The sequence below is a fragment of the Pipra filicauda genome, unplaced genomic scaffold (assembly GCF_003945595.2).
Source record: "Pipra filicauda isolate LSUMZ 115617 unplaced genomic scaffold, ASM394559v2 scaffold231_size1239837_pilon, whole genome shotgun sequence".
Taxonomy (NCBI): domain Eukaryota; kingdom Metazoa; phylum Chordata; class Aves; order Passeriformes; family Pipridae; genus Pipra; species Pipra filicauda.
In genome coordinates this window covers 615,590-634,669 of record NW_024104345.1, presented here as the reverse complement: position 1 = coordinate 634,669, position 19,080 = coordinate 615,590, and the positions used below count along the sequence as shown (strand labels likewise).

The 19,080-nt window shown below is 40.4% G+C and overlaps 1 protein-coding gene and 1 long non-coding RNA gene across 3 annotated transcripts in view; one reads left to right on the top strand and one right to left on the bottom strand.

Moving 5' to 3' along the window:
* Positions 1 to 16,176, bottom strand: part of TMEM108 (transmembrane protein 108) — a 162,565-nt gene extending 146,389 nt beyond the window's left edge. The window contains exons 1-2 of one of the 2 annotated variants that reach the window (XM_027748587.2): positions 15,959 to 16,176; positions 7,185 to 7,314 (exon numbers count right to left, since the gene is read on the bottom strand). The gene's annotated coding sequence lies outside the window, so the exon portion shown is untranslated. The remainder of the gene's footprint in view (positions 1 to 7,184; positions 7,315 to 15,958) is intronic. The other variant, XM_039381564.1, reaches the window with a different exon arrangement.
* On the top strand, positions 5,697 to 11,835 carry LOC120323311. Its single transcript, XR_005563639.1, has 3 exons — positions 5,697 to 5,845; positions 6,976 to 7,255; positions 11,638 to 11,835. It is a non-coding gene; the product is annotated as an uncharacterized LOC120323311 (long non-coding RNA).
* Positions 16,177 to 19,080: the final 2,904 nt, after the last annotated feature.

Here is a 19,080-nt window from a genome sequence, read left to right as displayed (position 1 = left end):
ATGATTTTCATATATATACACATAATTGATGCTGCAAGAGAGAGGGATGATGCCTAATAAGTTTAGCACAAGATTATAGGCATGCTAGCATGATTTCCTTGCAGGTTGAGACACCATGTAAATCTATTTGATATGAAATTAGATAAGACAAACAAAAGCTACCTACTAGCATGAAAATGAGCTTGATTTTTTGGTGTGACTGAGAAGCAGAATATTTCTACTTTTCCACAGAGCAAAAGTTCAAGGATGAGACAGTCCCAGGAGGGAAACACAAAGAAGATCCCACTTAGTGTAAAGCTGGATAAAACAAGACTGATCACCCGTAAGCAGACAACTAAAATTAACCTGGAAAGGTGCAGTAAGATGAAGGAAGAATTTCAAGAGCCTAAGGGGAAGAGTGGAAGATGTCACACTCTCCAAAAGGGGAATATCAAGGTCCTGCCTTCATGAAAGATGAAGAAAGATGTCAATTACTACTAAGAAACAGAAAACTGAAGAATACAGTATTATTAAATTGGCAAAAAAAGTGCAGAATAATAGTGTGAGGGTTCCTGCCACTTGGTACCTGACAACTTCCATTCTGAAAGCTATTAGGTTTTATGGTAGAGTCAGGAAATAAAGTAAACAATGTCTGCCTAAGACAACATCATGTTGAGAGATTCTTCTCAAAGACATGAAGAAGGCATCTCAAAAGGGAAAGCAACAACTGCAAATTAATATATCTATTTTGATAGGTAAAACACCCTTCAATTTAAAGGAAAACTCTGAGAATAAGATTTTACATTTCACCATTTTTGGTGAACAGTTATCTTTATCACAAGAGCAGCTAACAGACCAAATCAGAAAGAAGAATAGATCAAGGTAACTCTGAAGTCATTCTTAGCTTTGAAAGTTCTTCTGGAGAATTGTGTGGGGAAAAAAAAGATTCAGCATAAAAGGCAGAACTGCTGAACTACCTAAAGTTTACAGACAATATATCCTACCTCTATGATTTGACTAAGTTGAGCAAGGAAAGCCAGCAGAAGATGCAGCTAAATGAGTAAGAAGTACTATTCTTCAGAGTATTCAGAAAAAGAACTAGGACAAAGAATACAGCTTTCAGAAAAGCACCAATCTTTTCTCTGAATAGCTATAAAAGAGAACAAGAGTTATGACACTGACGCATACAAAAAACAACACAAAAGAGGATTTAGTATATTAAATACTTGTTTGGCAGTTCACTAGGATGCTTAGACAATGCTGCCTGCTGATTATGTTGTTCAAACTAGACCAGTCATATAGTAGCAGTAGTCTGCATTTTTAACAATCTGGATCTTCAGCAACTGCACATATATTCCCTCCCTCCCGCATTTCATTCCCAAAGCCAAAAGAAACTACTACTCCATTTAACCAAAGGAAAGATTTAAGGTGGATGAATTAGGAAATTAGTTAAAGCCATGCAAAAAAACCCCAACCAGATCCTGTGGGTAAGGCCATGCTCAGATCTTGTCTCACTTTCTAGAAAAAAACACAACCGTTCCTTCTTCTGACTAGACCTATAGTCTATCATATGTATCAGTTTCCCACGCCTATACACATTCAGAAAGAAGCCAACAATAAGTTTGAATCCTACACTGAAATGCATGAAAATAGGCTTTTACAGAACATTTAAAAGTCAAAATCTTTCCCCACTTTCTAAGCACTTAGATTCAACAACTCAGTAGTCTGCTAGATCTTCACAGCTTTAAACATCCCCAGTATGTGCAAAAGAGGATGCTGGCTTTCACTTGAGAAACTTCACTTGACGTGCTTCTGCCTTCCTACTTGCAGGCACTCCTTTGACTTCTTAGCACTGCTCTTGGGGTGCTAAATGCCGAATGACAGTTTTTTTAAAAGAATGTTACTCTGCATTTGCTTTTACAAAGGCTGGCTCTTAAGCAGTTTTACAACTAACTAAATCTAAGCAATTAGCACATGCATGTAAGTAGAAAAAAAAAAAAAAACAAAAAAACAAAAAGACCCCAACAAAACCAGAAACAAAAAAGAAAGGTTATATCACCAATAGAGCTTTAAAAATTCACTTTTAGTAATTTAACATGTAATTAATACCACAGATACAAAAACAAGTACACCAGTCATATTGTATACATTTTCTGTACTGACTTAACTTCCTGTATGAGGATCTTCATTTACAGGGACCTCTTTAGCACAACAAGATGATGCTGTCTCAGCTGCAACCTCACCTTTGCAGACAGATTAGTTTAAAAGTTCAGTTTGGCCTCCTTCTTGTAAGAAGCTGAATTCCAAAACTGAGTCTCCCTTGAATTTCTGTAGTTCTCTGTATTCCATTTACTATTTTTGGTTCTCTTCCTGAAGAGCAAATAGTTGAACTGAAGTGTGACCTTTTTACTCACTTTAAATATGACCTAGAAATGCACAGCTGAAATTTAACAGACTGATCCTTAATCTAACTGAGGATAGGCCCACTCATTCTGCAGAAAGATCAGCCCACGGATGTAAGAGCATTGAGTGAATAGCCAGGTCTGGTGCTTAGTTTTAGAAGTGGAATTTAGATCTCTGCTTTGCGTGATCCTGGGCTAATCTCAGTGGCCATCTGTATGGGGGGGAGGGGGAAGGCGGTGGGATAAGGGCATTTCCCTACCCCACATAGCTGATAGGAGGTTGTCCTCAAAACTAAGGCTCCTTATGGGTTGTGAGGACCCTGAGGCTAAACAAGTAGACACCTAAAAGTATCCCAGTTTTCATTTCTATGTTTGATGAGAAACCAGAGGAAGCACTACACATCCTGCATGACCAGGTTCCTGCTTCTTTCTTTTTGCCAGTACTGATGGACCCTCTTAGATGAGTCTCATAGCAAGTTTGTCCTTTTATCAGATTTCCCACTCTAATTTTACACAGTATACCAATTTACTTTCATACTAGATATTGAACAAGAGGTCATACTCCCAAACTTCCTCCACTTACTGGTGAATTCCCTACCACACTTGACAGCATTTAACTGCACCCACAGAACTTTTCACCCCCTCTATACATGGTAGGCTCCTACCAACCCAAAAGATATGTTATTGTTTTCTGTTAGTAATCAAATTTGTCAGGGCCAAATCATCAAGTGGAGTGAATTATGCACATTCAGTGGCATCAATGTGAATGAAATGTTATCAAAACAACTGTATTTTTCATCTAGTCATCAAGAAATAATTGCCACATCTCACATGCTGCTTGAATAGATGACTAAGTAGCAACAAGTGTTTAGGTATTCTTTACTGATGAATACTGAATACTCTCCTTGCAGAAACAAATTAAAAATAAAGTTGTAATAATTCTCACATCAAAACTAGAAGAAATGCATTCTTTTTGATTGTTTAGACTCTGATCTTGCTTCATAACCTTTTCCTTTTGATGGGTTTTGAATGTAATCTTCTGTGACTAGCATCCAATGTTAGTAGTAATAAATAGAGGCAAGAACAAACATCTTATTACTAGGTGGCTCTGTTGTTACTTCTATATCTTAATGTCTGCTTTAGGAGGGCTAACTTCTGAAGCTAACTCCTTCAGGATTTAGCTCATAAAGGATCAATGACTTCTAGCATGCTCTTGAGTAGCGACAGGGGAAAAACCTTGGATTGCTAGCTGCTATCTCAGGCACTGCTGGGAAACACTGCAAAGCAGAACTTATCATCGGGGACAAGGGATCAAGAGAGCTGAAATTAGAAAAGACAGTTTGGCTGCTTTCAGTTCAAGTGGAAGTATTATAAAAAAGTCTTCCGAATTATGTCACACAGGGCAAGTGTCACTGCAGTTAGTAAGAATTTACTGTGCCAGCAAATGTCAGGACAAATTACACAGCAGGACAGGCGAGCTGTACGTCACATTCACTTCCAAAAGGAAAAGGCTTCCCCCCACTGCCAAGAAGCTGCTCCCACTTCCAAGTGGATTTAAATCAAACTGCTCTTATTCAAATTAAAACAGTGTAGAAGGAGTACTATAGTGATGGGATGGGCAATTCTTCAGATCCTTCCCCACTTGCATGGATGAAACACTTTGATTCTCCACCACCTTAGCACACAGTCACCTCAAGGCTATAGAGTTGTGTATGTAAATGGCTGCCTGCAGGTTCTGGAAGCCACTGCTTACCCATGCTGATGAAAAATGTCTCACTGTCCCTGTGCTACTGGGTCATACCCATGTATGTCATAATCTTTTTTGCCTCTTTGATCATATGTTCTTTGCAGAAGGATGCATTTGCAATTTATGTGGGGACCCAGCACAGTACATCTCACAATTGAGGCCTCATCAAGGCCTGGGGTCCCTTAGCACTACTAGAAAAGTGAATAATAGGAACATAAAATTCAATGCACCAGATATGAGAAAGACAGGACTAAGTCATAAGCAAAATAAATTTATTTATTTAACTATAAGGAAATCTTCCACTGAACTGTGAACTTTTAGCAAAATCAACTCATTTTGATTTCAGCTTGAAAATAAATGCTTCAATTATAAATTACCAGTGCTTCAATACAGGAAAAAACCACATCCCTATGTTCTGCAGTGAAAGCAAGAAAAAGAAAAAAGAAAAAAAACAAAACCAAAAAAACCCCACATACAACTAAACATGAGCTACAAAACATTTGGATAAGTTGAAGGAAATTTTTATTCAGTTTTGAACTTTTCTAATCCATGATTTCCCAGAGGTCTTCAGGCGCTTCTTCTTAAGGCTTTCATTTAAAACTCAGATTGCTGAAAAATATTAACTGAAACTCACATAGCTTCTGTTAATATCAGAATAACTGTGTTGGGTATAAACCAGAAGGTAGCTTGTTCCTTCACTTCCTAAGCTTTGTTTGGTGTTTCAATCATTTCTCAGCCAAAAAAAGATAAACACACCCAGAAGGCTATCAAGAATCATACCCATAAATAAAACGCAATATAAAAGCTCAGGGATTCAGAGTCTGGCTTTGATTTAAGCCACTATTACCTCCAGTTATTTATGCTACCCTGCAGTCTCAGGCTACCACCCCAAATACAAGAGTCACTATAGTAGACCATCTCAGGTGCTTTAAAGCAGAGACAGCACAACACTGAAAGAGCAATGAAATTTTAAATGAAGACCAAGACCATACACAGAAGTAGCTGGGTTGCAAGCTCAAATTTCCACACAGCAACTCTGCAGGGACAACAGCCTTTGGCAAATGAAAACTAACAAAGCAACTCTGGGGCTCTAACAACATTTCTGCTGTGAAGCAGTGCTTATAAATCCAGTTAACTAAGACACTGCAGAACACTCTGACCCTGAACATTTTTCTTAGCCACTAGTACCAGTTCTTTTCAGAAAGTACTCAATTTTTGTGCAACTCTGTCTGTCATCAACTTGTGTTCTGAATGGCTGGGCTTGAGCTATGTCTGTGTAAGCAGAATTTGCCTCCATGTATTCATTCTCTATCCCCAGAATGGCTGCTGCAAGAATGCAAATCCTATTTGGAAGGATTACTTGCCACGCAACAGCCAGAGGCCCTTGTCCAAGGCTGGGCTCCCTGCCGGGCCAAGAAGCACAAACTCAGAAGCTCCAATTCAGAGAAGGATGTGATTAAAGCAGGCAAGGTGGCAACAGGAAAAGGTATTGTGATCTCACATATGCAGAACCAAAGCTGGCATTCCCCTCCCCCTGGCAAACACCTTTCTTAAAGGTGTTCAAACAAGAAAGCACAGACCAGGCAGGTACTTACACTTGTGGAAGCTGGCCATAACTGGTGGCAATACAGATTCTATGTACATTCCTTCATAACAACAATTATGGAAAATTACTGGAATGTTCCAAGTACTCAAGGGTCTGAACGTGTTTTTCCTTGTAAGTTGTATTTGCTATTACTTATCTTTGTATTTTCTGAATACTTCACACATTTCATTCCTGCTATTTCAGCATACCAGGGAGCCCTTTCTATTTCTGCAGGATGCAGTGCCATAGTCTGTTACATTCCCCAGCTTAGGATCTCTTCATTTTATTTCTTCCACAAAAGAAGAATAAGAGTGGTTGTCTCATGCTTGTGAAAATGGCAGACTGATAATATTGGTGGTCGGCATTTCCATTCAGAATAGAAGCAACGGCAGTGCACTTGTACAAGATTGTTTCCTTATCATTTTCACTGACTGGTGAAAATGGAGGAATGAAGTGTCATGCTGACTTCAGCTGGAAGTCCTCTCTTTAGCCTCTCTGGGTTAAAGCAGACACCAGTTAAGTTCCAGTTCCAGCCTCTTTTTGCAACTACACAGCTGCCTGATTTGAGCCTCTGGGTAACATAGAGCTGGTATGGTTTTGCATTTGCTCTGTAACAAACTTGTGTTGATCAGAATTATTAAAATACAAAGAAGTCCCACATAGCCATTCCCCAGCCATGTAGAACTACATCATCTTGAAAATGAGAAATTTTACTTTAAAACCAGTTCATGTATTTCCCAAGTATTTCTACAGTTTCAAGTAACTTCTTGAAAATCTGTTTTGTACCTTCCCTGAAAACAACTCAGTAAAAGAAACATTCAGAACAAGTGACAGTATATCCAGCCATCAGGTAAAAGATGCCCAGAAAATGTATTAAGATCTCCACCATCTTACAGCTTAAACCAAAAAGTAATTATTTTTATTGACAGAAAAAAAAGGAAAATGCAGCACATTTTGTAAACAAACCATATAACAATCCTGAAAGTGAAAGAACACTAAAACTGTACAAAGAAAATGGCATAACTTGCATCTCCAGTTAGAGATATTTTCTGGTATCCAGTTGAGACTTTTTCTCGTGACTAGCTGTCACATTAAGTACAGGTTTCAAGTCTACTTCAATGTACGGCAATTAACAAGCATATAAAAAAAAAAAAGACATCTTAGGTGAGTTGGAAGGTCTTCTATTAGCACATACTAAAAATAGACAACCTGTAGAGCTATCTAAACAGATACTTCACGTAACAAAATTTTGAATTTTACAGGCTCCAAGGATCCACATTTATCATTTGCTTTTGGAATTTGAGGCCTTTTGAGGTGTGCATATCATCCATTTATACACTGTTATTAATAACTGGCCACAGTTAGACTGAACAAGCTTTGGAGAACACCACCAACTTGGGTAGTGCCACAAAAGAGAGCTGCACTGCACTGAAGAGAAGCAAACCAGCAGAGAAATCCTTTTGTGCCTTACCTTGTAACGGGAAGAGCAGATGCCTTCAAACATATCTATATCCATACAGTCCATTGGTTCGGATCTTCCTGGTAATAGCAACTCTTCCAGCTTCTTGTTTTCTTATTTTTAATGTACCAGTTGGTGCAACCTGTATATTTACAAAAGTGTGTGTGTTATTCCAAGACATTTATTCATCTAATTTTATAAGGCATTCAATTTAAATACACATGGCTCTGTTCCATGTGGCTCCTATTGCTCTCCAGAGCTTTCAGTGTAATGGATTACAGACCACATTGTTTCTGCAGATTATTGATTTTTGGGAGTATAAGTAGAAGACTCTTTAGAATCTCTTTGTAGACTTTTCAGACTATCACATTCCATGTGTGTATATCTTATATATTTGACAACATGCTCCTATTTCATGAAATTCAAACACTTAACAAAAAAGCATGGCATAACTTGCATCTCTTAATTGTCAATTTCTTTGTCAATCTGTTAAAGGTTGATTCTTGTGGCAAGAGACTAAACTAAATTTAAATACTAGTTCAGGAATAGGAATGCTACAAATCTGAGAAACTAGAGGTTGACAGAGTGGCCAAGATTTATGTTCAGCAATTAAGGTAACATAAAAGAAAAAAACCTTCCAAAAAAGTGACTTTGGCCACTGTTCAAAGGTTTTCAGGACCAGAGTAAATTAGTGGGACAGTAAGAAAAGTCAGTCAGAGAAATTCTTATTTTTTTTAGAACTATTCCGGGAAGCACAGTGAGATTCCTCAAGTGTATCTATAGCTGCAGTGCCTTCCAGGTATCTAAATTTGGTCATCCAAATCAAAAGGACTTCTGAAAACCAAACAACAGGTCCTCTGCTTAAGCAAAAGAGTTTTCCTCTGTGGAAGCTATGAGGGAGTCACTTATATATCACAGAATATTCTGAGTTGGAAGGGACCCACTAGGGTCGAGTCCAACTCTTAAGTGAACAGACATCCAGGGATCAAATCCACAACCTTGGTATTATTAGCATGATGCTCTAACCAACTGAGCTAATCTCAGGGTATGTTTGACTCCCCACTGCAGACTGTACAGCAGATAGAGCATTACCTCTGCACGTGAAAGATACCCCTCCCCACCCCCAATACCCTGAACTCTATATGCAAGGTCCACAAGCAGAACACATTTTCATGGTGGATTTTACAAAAACATATTTCGGTTTTCATGAAAATTCCATTAAACAATGGTGTGTAATTATCTGTTTACTGGCAGACAGGCATCCACGTTAGTTCAAGAGCTGCTTTGCTGAGCTGAACTCAACTGCTCAAACAACTGCTTCATTATGAGATTTCACCCGACAGCACTGGCTCCAGCACCACGGCACAGAAAATGGGATGCACATATGCTGCTTTCCACATTTGGGCTCCTGCTGCTTAAAAGTTGTCCCTGCTCTCCACAGAAATTGTTTACGAGTATTTCAAAGGTTAATATAGCCTTGTGTATATGCAGTTTGTAGCATAAACATCTTATGTAGGCTGCTCCCTGCCTCTCTTTTTTTACTATGGAAAATTGAAAATTAACTCGCTTCAGCCGGAACGCCTGAAAATCAACAGTGATAACACTTTACACTACATTAACCACTTGTAGGCTTACATCCTGGTGTAAATCCCTGCCATGAAGGATGGACACAAAGACACCGCACGGCAGAGCTGGCACGTCACACACTGATGGCACACTGGCTACATCTGATTTAATTGCTATTTAAACCTGAAACTCCCCATGGAGCTAGAAAAAGCCTTGATCCTAGGAGATGTTTCAAGGGACCTGTGCCTCCTCCTCCATGCAGACATATCTCAGATGTGAAAGGTCACGCACAATTAACCTGCAGTCCTTGACTCAATCTCCAAATAAAACCCAACATTACGCAGGCTCCTCTTTTACTTCCAACAAGTGTCAGGACCTGATTTATGCAAAGTAAAAGATTTGTCATTCAGAAGTACTGGATAAAATGAGAGTCATGGTTTAACATGGGAAAAAATACAACATACACTTCCAAACTAAGCACCGCAACATAAACTGCTAGGGAACATATTGACAATGCCACACTGTGCAGGTAATCTGAACATTTCCAGGCTATATTTTTATTCAATCCATGGTTTTGGACCTCTCTAATTAGGACTAACTCTCCTCCTTCCAGATAGTGGAGCATGCAGACTGGCACAAGGAAGCAGTTTGCATGGCGATAACACTGTATATTACAATTGCAATACCATGCTTGGGTTGTGATTTGGGCATGATGCTGTATCACTTTGCAGAATCAAAATCCAACAGAAGTCAAATATCCTCGCATAAGTAAATCTGGTCTTAAAAGACTGAACTCTCCTGCCATCTCAGACCTGTTGGATGACCAGAGCCTGCAGGTCAGGAGTGGCAGCCAACAAGTCTTTTTGGCACTACACAGCCAACCAGCTCAGTGAGAAGGTGATCAATCTCCTTTTCTCTGTAGCACCATGGAGACCTTAAGCAAGCAGGGTTCAGACAGAGGTGACTGGCTGCTGTCCTTTGAAGGGTGGGTCAAAGGGGAACTTCACTGAAACATGGACTGGGGCCTCTCAACTTGGCAGGAAGAGGCAGCAGGTTATGAAAAGGGACATAGGCTTTGACATGTGCCTGGATGCAGGTAAAGAGAACTCTGAGGGCATACCACTCCCACAATACTACTGAAGAACTGATTATGGTTAAGTGGAAAAATTGGTTGTCATGTGCAAAATTCCTATGGAATTAGGACTCTCTGTATGCACTCATATCATTTATGTGACTGCAGGGATGGATACAAGGCAGTCTACATCAAATAACAAAGAGGAATTAGCCAACAGCAGTAAGCAAGACGAAGCGTGAAAAGACATCTAAAACTGGGGGGTTTTTTCCTGGTTGATTACTGAGATTAATTACCTTCATGATGCAGAGTCTCTGCTCAAATGCTAATAGAAACAGAAATGGAGATCCCCTTGAATCCACCACTATAAATAGAATGCTACAATACTAGTTTGTATTCACACTTTGGATGTATACTAGTTCTATTCCTTTGTATATAATATTCTCATTATCTCACAGTGTTTTCCCACATAATAATAGACATTATATGAACTACAAAAACTAACTGAACTACAGATTAACTAACCAAACTGCTTGAGTGCCTTCAAGTGTCTGATTACATGATACACCTTTAACCATTTACTCAGAAACTGAAGCAAGGGGAGTTGTTTGAGAGATAACATCATGATTAGTTACTGTCCTGATCAGTTACACTGTTAATCTACATTGGTATAAAATGCTAAAACCGAGCAAAGGAGCATTATCAATATTTAAAAGTGGTTGCATTGCTTTCAGCTCCACTTAGCTCTACCTTCTAAAATCGTACCATGTGAAAAGCTTATCTTAGTTTTTCAGTGTGGGTTTGTATACAGAGAGTATTCTACCTCTACCTCTGTAATCTGAAGTTGCACAATATGCTATAAACCATTGTTTTAACATCTTAGCACGGATCACATGGATCATAGCTCTGAAGTCTTTCAAAAGGAAAACCGTATTTTATGTAGAACAAACAAAAGTACAGTGGGCAGACAGGTACTGCTCCATTGACTTTGAGTGACCTATTTACAGCGGATGTGGAGATGGACCAATGATAAGGATATAGCTGCAACTACTTCTCAACTATGAAAGATTCCCAATACATCTGTGTGATTTCCAAACATAAGGAGTTATATTCTCAAATGTACATGCATACGTGTGTTATGGAACACTGGAATTAATCTTATCTCATTTTAGGACCATCATAAAGGACTTCTAAATGTAGTCCTGCATCATCTATTCTAGAGAATTACCACTGGATTACAATAGGAATGCCAGGTGATCCTTTAAGCGACCACAGAAGGCTTCTTTCACCACAGATTCCCCCATGTCTTCCACAACTAACATATTGTACTACTGTCTTGTCATAAAACTATGCTTGTTCCTTTAATGCATTGTGATGCTTTACTTAAAAGTCCTTCCTGGAAAAGTCTGACTTAATAGACAGCACTTAATAAGGCAGAGTGAGCTGCCCAGGCAAACCTTTTACTAAATCATACCAAAAGTGCCAGAACTTATGCCATTGCAAAGACGGTTGAAAACGTCCTTGCTGCCCTGGAAGCATATATATCTCAGAGAATAAACTCACATACCCTTTTTGATTCGTATTAATGTCACTGTTTACAGGATGCATTAAATCATGCCTAAACTACCAGGCACAGGAGCACTTGCGGATTGATATGTGGTCTTCCCTCAATAGCAGTGTAATGAGGCTGAGGTAAACCAGCCTGTTGCAACCAGCATGATGTCTCCAGATGCCTGCATTCCTCTGCACACTCCCACCCACCTACCCCTCACCACATCTCCTACCCTTTTCCCTTTGTCATCTTCTCTTCTTCTCATCTTTCTTTAGCCCTCCCTCTCCTTTTGTACCAGTAGAAGTTGGAGGCCAACTGGCTGGCAAAACAGCTTTGCAGAGGAAGACCTGGGGCCCTCAGTGGACAAGTTGACCATAGACAAGAAGCATGCCCATGTGACAAAGAAGGGACAGTAAAGAAGGTGAAGCCAGGCTCTTCTCAGGGGCTCATTGAAAGAACAAGACGAAACAGGCACAAACAAAAATAAAAGCAATTCCATTTAAACAGAAGAAAACTCTCACCGTGAGATTGGTCCAACACAGCTAAAGGTGATCCAAAGAGGCAGTGGAGTCTCCAACCCTGGAGACTGGAGATATTTCAAAATTCAGCTGCACGCAGTCCTGTGCAACCTGCTCTAGATGCTTTGTGCAGAGGGTTGAACCACACAGCCTCTAGAGGTCCCTGCAACTTCAGCCATTTTATGAGCCTGTACACAAAGCCCTGTTCCCTAATTAACTTTTTTTTTTAAACAAGTTGACTGTAGTATGTTACTGACCTGGCTAAGTTAAAAACCTTACCCTGAACAGTGGTACAAGAATTTCAATTGAAGTCTCCATACTTCATGGATGGAATGGACTGACAAAAAAATTACTTTGAAAATTCACTTAGATGTTAGAGATGATCCTTACTCGAAGAATCATAAAGATCCTTTCTTCTTAGAAGAAAAGCTCCAGTGGTCACTGCTGCTTGCAGAAAGATCAGTACTTCTACTTTCAGCATTTAATGCATTGCCAACTTGTGGCATTACATTATGTCTTGCCCTTTATATCACGCTCCCAAATGGTGACTGCCAAGGCAATTTTAGTTAGCAAATCTTTTCCTCAGCCTTCTAGAACACTGGATAAAACCTGCTTTCTGATGCAGAAAGAATGATGTGAGAGCATAGAGCATTCATCGCCATAATAAAGAACAAGTCAGACCCTTACCCAGTGCTCCAGAGAGCTTTACAAAGGAAAGCTGACAATTGTGCCAGCTCATACTCTTCTTTCAGGGAATGCTACCAGCAAAGGTCACAGTGAATGCTTTACCTACGAATTACATATATCGTCATCAGTGGCAAGGATTATCCAGTATCAAGCACAGATGCATCACGTTCTTGCTCAAAGAGGTGGCTAAGTGTTCTGCATAATCCATTTACTCCATCAGTCAGGAGCAACAGATGGGTCACTCTTTCCTACACCCATTGCTCCTTATTGCAACAGTTACCACATTCTGATCATTAATGATCCATTTGGAACGCCTCTAACCTCAACATTCTGAGTTCTAGTATCTCAAACTCAGTTTGAGAAGCTTTATTTACAACCAACTACAAAGTAGGTCCAAAATTACAACCTGGGTTCACTCTTGTTTCTTTTGAAGAATAACTCAGTCTTCAGTCAGACAAGAAGTTTTCTTTTTGCAGATGTTAAGTTAGAAAATTAACAGAGACTTTGATTCTTCCTATTTTGTATGTTTACTGTAGCCAGCATGTGCCTCCAAATGAGTAATCTGCAGTTACCCCACAGTAATTGTGTAATCTAGTGATTTCCCTGGAATACTTCAGAGAATAACATGATAGTTTTTGGTTCATTTTAATTTTCTATTGATTTTAACTTTAACATCTTCAGCACCACAGTCATAAAATTGCGCTCTATCACTCAAAGGAGATCTGTTGTAGACAGATCATATTGTCTTTAGTTGTGCTCCTTCTCCCCTAGCTGAGGTTTGGATGCAAAAACTTAGTAACTATCCATTAAAAAAAACATTTGTTGGTTATTAATTTATTTAGTTATTTAGTTAATAGAGCCAGGAGTACCAGCTCATATTTTACACAAACAAGGATGTCATGAAACAATTCAGGGAAAGTTTTTACATAGATCCACTAACTCTGACAAGAATAAATAATTTGCAAATACATACGCTAGAATTTATGTGTATATTAATTGTCTCTATTTACTTGGCAGTTGATTAAACCAATTTACAGCATGGCCAAAACCTCTGGTCTACTTATAATCCAATGAGCTAGACTGGAGCATGAGTTGGTTGGGTGTTGTTGATGCAACTGAAGTCTGTTGCATGGCCACTGAGGGATTCAGCTTAGCTGAACTCTTGATATGGGGAGCTGCAGGCTGTGAAGAAATGTAATCTGTGCTGATTCATCTTATCTGTTAAGGCCAAACCTCCAATGGAAGGCAGCACCAGAGCAGATGCTTCAGCAAAAGCACTTAGGAATATTGCCTCCTGTTGCCAGGAGAGGAAAGGCTGCCCAGTGTTTTCAAACTTTTAAAGGCAGTGTCAATACATAAAATGTCTTTAATATATGCACACTATTGCAGATATTTCAGCATTGTATTGGCACATCAGTTTTATTAGCAGAAATAAAAGACTTTGTCAATAATAAGCCTGAGTTTTATTTTATTCTGCATTATGCTGCTGTAACTGCAGATCCTGGGCACAATCCCATAACTGCATCTCTACCATTGTAACACTTGTAATTGCCTTCCCTCTTTCTTTAATCTCTCCAGTAGAAAGACTAAAGTTCAAACTATTCCATACCTGGCATTAGTCTAGAGAACATCAGTTTACAAGAGTAGAGCAAATTCCATCAGTTCTAATAGGATTAAAGGTGTTTCTGCAGTTTTCAAATCCTCAAAGCAACAATTATTTTTTTTAAAGGCATACCTGGTGTTCACACAGTTGATTAGCATGGTCCACCACAATCAGAATAGCTGGTAAGAAATTTAGCATAATAATTTCACTGCATCTGCATCAAAGATTACTTTATGATTATGATTTACAGTAAGCCAGACACAGAAACTAGAGGGGAATAGGTCACTCTGGGACAACAGCACAGTAGGTAATAGCCAATTGCTTGCATGTGTAGATTTTGGTCTAATAATGGAGTTTTTAAGTCACCAGAATATCTTCAGATACAGGTAGTGTGACTATTACTACACTGTTAACTATACCTGCAATTTATCTGGTTAAAAAATCACTCTGCAAATGTAAGAGTTAGAACTTAATATAGATTTTAACAGTTGCATCTGCCTTCCAGAGGCAGTGCTGCAAAGCATTGGGAGAAAATGATAGCTTTAAAAAAAATGTTTCTTTTGAATTGTATTCCTTAATCTACTAATTTGAACACCTTCCCCTCTCCTGCCCCCCCAAAAGAAAAGGCCATCTGTAAAATGACACCCTCATTCATCAGAAGCACATTCCCATTGCTGATTTACCTCCCGAGGCAGTCAAGGGGTCATTTTTAAACATTAAATTGTCAACAGGATAAAGAGGAACTGATCCTACTTGCTTTAATTAGCAGCTTTTTCCACAGCAGCCTCTCCATATAAAGGACTCCCTCCACAGACCTTGAATGCCTGACTGCTTTCTGCAGTTGAGAGGTGAATTTCTCTGATACAGTGTATATTTTGTAGTTCTGCTGCATAAGCATGGCCATTTATTCATAGCATAGTTCAGTTTCCTTTCCAATTTTTCCCGTTTAAGTAAGTTCAATCCTTAATTACTTATCCATAGTTGTTTTATCTCTGTTACAACCTATCTATTCAATCTATGCTTTAAAATATTCTCCCGAAACAGTCATCTGGCCCCTCCTACTATTTGAGAGAATTCTATGAAGGCTATCTCTTGTAAACTGCCTAGATAAAAGGTACTGCCTATCACAGTACTACAACAGGCTTCTTCAGTGGTTACGCTTCAAGACATGTTTAAAAAAGGATACTGTCTTACATGCAGTGTTCTACTTTAAACACAACATGCCAGCCACAGGCTCCCAGTTCATTAGGATATGGAGCAGTCTCGTGCCTTTGGCTGTACATTACCAATACACATCTCGGCAAACTGGTCGTGACAAGCACCTTGTAGTTCCTGCTTCAGAAGCAAAAACATAAAAATCCTGCCTTCTGCCAGCGATATGATGCTTTTTATGCAGTGATAGATACTAATGTCACCTCTCCCCGCAGCTCCCACCCATTCGAAAAGAGTGGAAATAACCCACACGCGATTTTCACTACGTGCCTGCCCCTGAAACTGCTTATTCACATTACAACCGAGCCCACTATGCTGCAGAAGGACAGTTACAACGCAACGCTCCTTAAACTACCAGCGCAAACCACCAGGCAGCTGCCACTCCGGATCGTATCTCATGAAATAAGAGCAAGGAGAAAACCTAAGCAAACGCGCCTCGCAAGCCGAGCCCCATCCCTCCCCCCTCTCCCACCCATTACTCCGGGGTTCGTGCCGCCGAGCCGAGCCCCGCAGCCCCCGGGAAGCTGGATGCGGCTGAGCCCCGGGAAGCAGGATGCGGCCGCTGCCGCCGCTTACCGCTGCCCTGCCCTGCCCTCCGCCGCGCTGCGGAGCGAGCGGCGCTGCTGCTGCTGCCTGCCGGGCACTCACCGCCGCTCCTCGCTGCTCCCCCGGCGGCGCGGGCGGGGCTCCCGCCGGCCCGGCCTCCCCGGGAAGGGTCCCTGTCTGCGGCAGGGCGGGGGGAGGCGGCGGCGGCCCCGCCGCGGGGGCGCGGAGCGGCGGCGGCAGCGGGAGAGGCGGCGAATGTAAATGAGGAGCCGCGGCTGCGGCAGCGGGAGAGGCTGTCAGGGCACGAGGGGCAGGGTTTTACCGGGGCTGGCTGGGGTGGGGTGGGGTGGGGTGGGGTGGAGGAATTAGCAGTGATTGCACCGAGAGGGGAAACCCGGGATTTTAGGAGGGCCGGGTTGGGAAGGTTAAATGCACAGCAGCAGCTGTTGGCAGGGATACGGCGTCACAGTGAAATCACAGGTGGCTGCCGCACGGTCCCTTTGCTACGAGCAGTTTGACATTCTGATGGTGTTTTACCACTCATTTACACCGGGGCTCGTGTGCTGTCGGGGCAACTCTTACAGGTTTGAACCTGGCTGGAAAAGACCCCACTGCTGAGTTAGGATTTATCTCGTAGGCAAGGGACGTTTGTAGGGACGTTGATGTGGCTGCTCCAAGAGAAATTGAGCCTCGGAAATGCAGATCCAGAAACAGTGCCAGCTCCCAACCCCGGTCCCCTCCAGTAAAATGCCTTACCCAAGGTACTACTGCTTGCTGAAAATTTTAAGCCTTCCTTCCTCTCCCCTCATTAGCCATAATCGTTATGGGTTGGTATGTTTCTATATGAACCAATGGAGGGAAAAATCCTACCTTTTTTACTTATCTTTTTTTTGGCTTAAGTTTTCTATTGCTATATTATTATTATCAGCCAGTACAAACCTGCTACATCTGTCTTCTAACAGTGTAGGCTATCTTACTTTTGATTTCTTATTACTTCAGTGGAAATGTTGAGTGTGTCAGGAATTCAGGATTTAAGAGTGCAAAGTGGTACACAGAGCTTCAGATTTACATGGTAAGGTCATAGGAATCACAGAATAGTTTGCACTGAAAGGACCTTTAAAGGTCATCTCGTCCAATTGCCTTGCAGTGATTAGGGACATCTTCAACTAGATGAGGTTGCTGTCCAACTTGACCTTGAATGTTCCCTGGGACAGGGCATCTATCACCTTCCTGGGCAACCTGTGCCGGTGATTTACCACCCTCATTGTGAGGAACATATTCCTTAAATCTAACCTGAACCTACCTGCTTTGAGATTAAAACCACTACTCATTGTCCTATCACAACTGGCTCTACTAAAAAGTTTGTTCTTACCTTTCTAAGCCCCCTTTTAAGCACTGAAAGGCCAAAATAAGGTCTTCCCAGCTACCTTGTTGCTCAGCATTTCATTCAAGAGGCTTTACAATCTTCGCAGTCTTCCTTCCAATTAAAGAAAGATTTGCTGCTGGTAAAATATTACCAACACTGAAACTATGGATTATTTGATGAGACTTTCCTCTGTCAGTGCAAAGGCACCAACCATTGCTTTGTTTCCCTTCTCATTTCTTCTTTTGGCCAATATTTCCTTCAAGTTGCTGCATAACGATAACAAAATGAATGGGAGAGTCCGTGTCATACACCAACAACTGACATCTGGAGTTAGTTATGTTTTCAAGTCATAGTACAAGTATTAAATAATTAGGATAAATGTGCTAATTGAGCTGTAGTAGCAGAATAACCCATTACTGACTGTAAGATTCTCAGCCTCCTATATGATGAGCAAATAGATATGAGAACAGCTGCATAGATTGGCAGCCTTGGTTGTGTCTGCCAGTTTGTGGATACTCTGGTTCATAGTCAAAGAGAAAAGGAGCATCAGTTTGCCTAATAATCTTCCTGCCACCCTATCAAAATAAGGGAAGAATCTAAAGTTAAAAAGCACCCCTATGCTTCACACAGAGGGGATTTGTTTAGCAGAATGTCTATTAACTCTGCTGAACTTTAAAAATAATATTGCTCTGTAAAAGCTTTTTCTTCTGAAGTTGCTTAGTGCAGTTCAGGAAAAAAATTCAGGTGCTGAGAAAACATCCTAGGGTTCACATAGACCACATATGGAAACCATGTTTCAGAGAAATCACTTGTCTGTCTATGTTTGACATACTGAGGTTAACTACTTTAAGGCACTTCAGGAGTTTGGTTTTAACTAGCCAGCAATAGATATTCACAGGTTAAAAGATGTTTTCTAAAGAAGACTAAAGTTCAGCCTCTTCAGAGACCTACACTTTGAAGTGCAGTTATGACTTATCTCTGGTCAAAAGCCAGCAAGCTTGGCTCCTTTGAGGCACTGTCATAAGTAATTATGAAGGACAAATTAAAAGGATTGGATTTTTTTTTCTCACTGGAACAAAGTTATTCTTGACATTATAACTGGTTATAAGAAATTTTCAAAATCCTTACGGCATTTGTAAAAGCACAAGACATTATTCATCCTTTACCTAATGAAAATAAAAAAAAGAAGGGGCTTCCAAACCAAACTAAGTGTCAATTTTTAGTGCATAGAGAATCCAAATTGAACTGTTTTAGATATAAAGAAAAATAGATGGAAGCTGTAAAGGGTATATATATGAACTTCTTATCCTTGAAGTACGTCTTAGCACTCAAGAGAATTGAAGCCTGATAGATCCCCATCAACTTCTAAGGATCAGGATGAAGTGCGCAAGCAACACTGATCCAGTGTGAATAAGACATTCATGTAGGAGCCAGGGAAGACATATTTCCTTTTCAGAGCCTTTTCTGACAAGCCAGGTCATTTCTCCAGCTTTTTTTTTTCCTCTCTTGTCTTTGGCCAGGTTGTCTCCAAGCTCCCTGGATAGACACAGTCTTTAAAAACAGCACACAGACTTAAAAAAAAAATCCCAATTTCAGCTAGGAATAGTAGGTACAATAAACCCACCCCCCCAATTTACAGAGCTGGAGCCAGCAAAATAACAAAATAATTCCAAATTTCTCGGTGTCCTTTTGAAAATATATCCCCTCAAGGCTGCTCTCTTAGACAATGCAGGAGCGATTCTATTGCAAACTCTCAGAGCTACAGCCATCTGGAACCATGGATGAG